Below are 4,913 nucleotides of genomic sequence, written 5' to 3'. Positions count from 1 at the left end.
GCCACCTTGTTCATCTCCACAGAGAAGGCTTTGCATAGGGTCTAGGATTTTCAGTATGGTTTGCAAAGCTCTTGATGATTTTTCAAAATATTGTTATGTGCAATAATAAAACCACTGGTGGAGGGGATGGGAAAGCACAGGTAAATCAGCCCAGGTATGCCGATCTGGCTGACTCATTTTTTTTTTTAACAGATTACAATGTTTTATTCACTAATAAACTAAAAGTCCTTTTCTAGATGTTTATTTCTCCTGCATGCCTCATTTGTTTTCAAAGCCCTATAAGGGGCAGCTTCACCTAGTCCTCAGACTCAGAGCTGTCTTCATCTTGACTAATCTGGAAATAACAAACTTCATAAGTCTCCTTGTCAGATGCAACCACATAAAGTCAATCATGAAGATTGTTCTCCTTAAGATATTTTGTGGTAAGATATTTCAAATACCTTTTAGAGAACTATTTCTCAGGAACAATTGTGATTTTATTCTTGAAGTATTCAATGTGAATGACATTCCCAAGATCTCCAGTTTTTCCATTGACTTTAACCTTCTCTCATGGAAACTGTTCAAAATTTCCAGAATCAAAATTCTATCTTCTACTGGATGAGTAAGGTCCAAATTAAACTTCCAGGTTGACTTCTTAGGCTTCTTGTGGCAGCACCACCTGAAGACTGGCTGGGCAATTAGAAAGAGACTGGCTGACTCATTTAAGAGAGAATTAGCTGATAGCCAATGAGAACAGGCTCTGCCATGATCTGAATGTCTGTGAACCCCACACATTCATGCTGAAATCCTAACCCCAAAGGTGGTGGTATTAGTAGGTGGTGGCTTTGGGAGGTGCTTCAAATGTGGTGGGGATCCTCATAAATGGTATTAGTGCCTTATAAAAGAGGATCCAGGAGATCCCTAGCCATGTGAGGACACCATGAGACATCTCTGACCCAGAAAAAAGCCCTCACCCGACTGTGCTAGCATCCTGATCTTGGATATCAACTTCTAGAACTGTGAGAAATAAATTTCTGTTGTTTATAAGCTATCCAGTCTGTGTATATTTTTTTTAATTTTAATTTTTATTTTTGCATTACGTGGGCCTCTCACTGTTGTGGCCTCTCCCATTGCGGAGCACAGGCTCCAGACGTGCAGGCTCAGTGGCCATGGCTCACGGGCCCAGCTGCTCCATGGCATGTGGGATCCTCCCGGACCGGGGCACGAACCCATGTCCCCTGCATTGGCAGGCAGACTCTCAACCACTGCACCACCAGGGAAGCCCCAGTCTGTGTATTTTGTTATAGCAGCTTGAAAGGACTAAGACAGGTCCCCAATGAAAGGGGAGCCTGGCCAGGGTGAACAGGAGGACAAGAAGGGGCATTTTGCAATCCACCAGGGTTTGAATGGCAGCCAATTTTAAAAATCAACATTAAAAAAGTTATTATAAAGCTATAATTCGAGGAGGTTGTGGTAAGCAATTGGTCTCCATGCTTTTTAGTCAGAACTGAATCAGATTCCTATAAAATTGAGTCAGAACACCAAGGACCTGTCCAGGTTGCTCATGTGCAAACAAAAAAAAGGTTTGTAATAATTAGTTAGTTCCAGATTGAAGGAGGTGGTTAGAGAGCTAAATTTATATCACACAATGCCTGGTCATGTTTAGGTTTTCATGGAAGAGGGTGAATTACTGAGAACTTCATTAAATAGCAATTTCAGAAAAGTCGGGAATCCATTGCTGGCAATAACTAGGAGTCCTAGCCAAGAATCCTCTTGTTTGATAGTGAGCCTGGAAAATGAATGGTTTGCAGATAGTCTGAAAGTGAGAGCTTTGCCCTCTTTGTATAAATCATGCCCTAGGCAATGAACTCTGGTTTGACAAAAACTTTTCTTATGATATTCTAGCTAAAAAATTTAATGGATTAATACCCATCCTAGAGCTCACTTCATCTTTAGAATGCAGCAAAATGTTAACTATGTATTGGATGAACATAAAATAACAAGGTAATCTAAGGTCTTTAAAGTCCTAGTAAGAATTCGTGAAAAGTAGGTGGGTGCTTAGGTAAACCCCTGAGTGACCTCTGTGGAGATCTTCAGTTTGGGCTTTATTAGGACACAAGAATATAGGTAAGCCTGGGTCCAAATGAACTATAACCTCATTATGAACTGAAGAATCCTCATGAATTTCAAGGAAGTAGTGATCAGAAGAGTGTTTATTCTGGCAATGCCATTTGCACTATTAAGTTAGTGGATCATGTCACAAGAGAAAAGAATGTTTTATGGTGTGAGGTCTACTTTTTTATTATCCTGAACAGAAAATCTGTATCCATTAAAAAATAACTTCCCATTCCTTCCTCCTTCCAGCCCCTGGTAACCTCTATTCTATTCTCTCTGTCTATGAATTTGCCTATTCTGGATACCTCATATAGGTGGAATAGACAGTGTGACAGATAAACTACCTTCTAAGGCTCATGGACTAGTGATTAACTGCAGGACTAGTGTAGCCTAGTGTTAAGAGCACGTATTGTCATCAGATGACCTGGATTTGAATCCTAGCTCCACTACTGCTTTTTCTCTTTTTAATTTTTTATATTGTGGTAAAATGCACATAACATTAAATTTACCATCTTAATCATTTTTAAGTGTACAGTTCAATAGTGTTAAGTACATTCACATTGTGTAACCAATCTGCGAGACTCTTTTCATCTTGCAAAACAGAAACTCTATACCTATTAAACAACAACTTCCTACCCCCTCCTCTCCCCAGTCCCTGGCAGCCACCATTCTACTTTGTGTCTTTCTAAATTTGACTGCTCTAGGTATCTCATATAGTTGGAATCATACGTCATTTTTCCTTTTGTGACTGGCTTATTTCACTTAGCAAAATGCTTTCAAAGTTCACCCATGTTGTGGCATGTATCAGAATTTCATTATTTTTTAAGGCTGAATAATGTTCCATTTTATGTATATACCACATTTTGTTTATTCATCTGTTGATGAACATTTGGGTTGTTTCCACCTTTTGGGTATTGTAAATAATGCTGCTATGAACATGAGTATACAAATATCTGAGTCCCTGCTTTCAGTTATTTTGTGTATATAACCAGCAGTGGAATTGCTGGATCACGTTTCAAATGCCAAACTATTTTTTATTCCCACCAGCAATGCACCAAGTTCCAATTTTTCCACATCCTTGTCACAGCTTGTTCTTTTCTTTCTTTCTTTTTTCTTTGTTTGATACAGACATCCTAATGGATGGGCCATGTGAAATGGTATCTCACTGTGGTTTTTCTTTTTTGCCGTACGCGGGCCTCTCACTGTCGTGGCCTCTCCCATTGCGGAGCACAGGCTCCGGATGCGCAGGCTCAGTGGCCATGGCTCATGGGCCCAGCTGCTCTGTGGCATGTGGGATCTTCCCGGACCGGGGCATGAACCCGTGCCCCCTGCATCAGCAGTCGTACTCTCAACCACTGTGCCACCAGGGAAGCCCATCACTGTGGTTTTGATTTGCATTTTCTCTAGTGGCTAGTGACATAGTGACACTGAGCATCTTTTTCTGAGCTTATTGGCCATTTGTATATCTTCTCTGGAGAACTGTGAAGCCTTTTGCTCATTTTTGTTTTGTTTTGTTTTCTTTGTTTTGTTTTTGGCCACGTGTATGGCTTGTGGGACCTTAGTTCCCTGATCAGGGATTGAACCAGGGCCCACTGAATGGAAGTGCAAAGTCCTAACCACTGGACCTCCAGGGAGTTCCCTTTTGCTCATTTTTTTAAACACTTTTATTAGAGTATAATTGCTTTACCTTTTGCTCATTTTTGAATTGTTTGTTTTTTGTTGTTGAGTTGTAGGAGTACTTTATATATTCTGAGTAGTAATCCCTTTTCACATATATGATTTGTGAATATCTTTTCCAATTCCATGGGAGAGAATTCCTACTCACTTTTGCCTTCTCTAAACTCTATTTGCAAGTTGAAGTCTTCAGATACCTGCCCCTTTAGGGACTGTCTCTGTTGTTATCAAGTAGTCTGTTTGTGCCTGTCCTGACTTTTCAGCTGGCATGTAAACTATGGTTTTGATCTCTGCTTCCCCCCTCCTCACCCACTCCCCACCCCATCACCATAACAGCACTTAGCACGGTTCTGAGATAGGTGGTATCCAGACACACAGCCTCTTATAACTAGGAGGGATCCTACACACATCTTTTTTAAAAAAATACATTTATTTATTTTTTATTTTTATGTTTGGCTGTGTTGGGTTTTTGTTGCTGTGTACCGACTTTCTCTGGTTGTGGTGAGCGGGAGCTACTCTTCGTTGCAGTGTAGCTACAACTGTAGAGTAGCTACTCTACTACTTCGTTGCAGTGCTCAGGCTTCTCATTGCAGTGGCTTTTCTTTTTGCGGAGCACGGGCTCTAGGCGCATGGACTTCAGTAGTAGTGGCACACTGGCTCAGTGGTTGTGGCATGTGAGCTCCAGAGTGCAGGCTCAATAGTTGTGGTGCATGGGCTTAGTTGCTCTGCAGCATGTGGGATCTTCCCAGACCAGGGCTCTAACCCGTGTTCCCTGCATTGGCAGGTGGAGTCTTAACCACTGTGCCACCAGGTAAGCACTGTACACACATCTTGATACAATTTCCTCTCTGAAGTTCAGAGACCAACAGCTAGTTGGAGATAGAAACAAGACCCAGTTCCAGAATGCAGGGTCCACTCACCTGTGTCTTCTCTTGTCTCTCCATGCTCTCTCATATTCCACCCTTCAGACACACTGAATTATGGGACGTTCCACATACTCACCATGTCAGTTCTCTCAGTGGAGCTGATGCAAATTCTGGAGGTCAAATCCCAGTTCTGCTTCTTCCTGAGCTGTGTGATCTTGGGCAAGGTACCAAATCTCTCTGTGCCTCAGTTTCCACATCTATAAAATTGGTACTGTATTA

General features: G+C 41.6%; 1 pseudogene; it reads right to left on the bottom strand.

Moving 5' to 3' along the window:
- Window positions 1-295: 295 nt before the first annotated feature.
- On the bottom strand, window positions 296-4,712 carry LOC131762947 (ribosomal protein eL22-like pseudogene; annotated as a pseudogene).
- Window positions 4,713-4,913: the final 201 nt, after the last annotated feature.

The sequence above is a fragment of the Kogia breviceps genome, chromosome 1, assembly GCF_026419965.1.
Source record: "Kogia breviceps isolate mKogBre1 chromosome 1, mKogBre1 haplotype 1, whole genome shotgun sequence".
In the NCBI taxonomy this organism is placed as follows: domain Eukaryota; kingdom Metazoa; phylum Chordata; class Mammalia; order Artiodactyla; family Physeteridae; genus Kogia; species Kogia breviceps.
The sequence above is the reverse complement of the archived record's forward strand: the minus strand, read 5'-3'. Positions and strand labels throughout refer to the sequence as shown.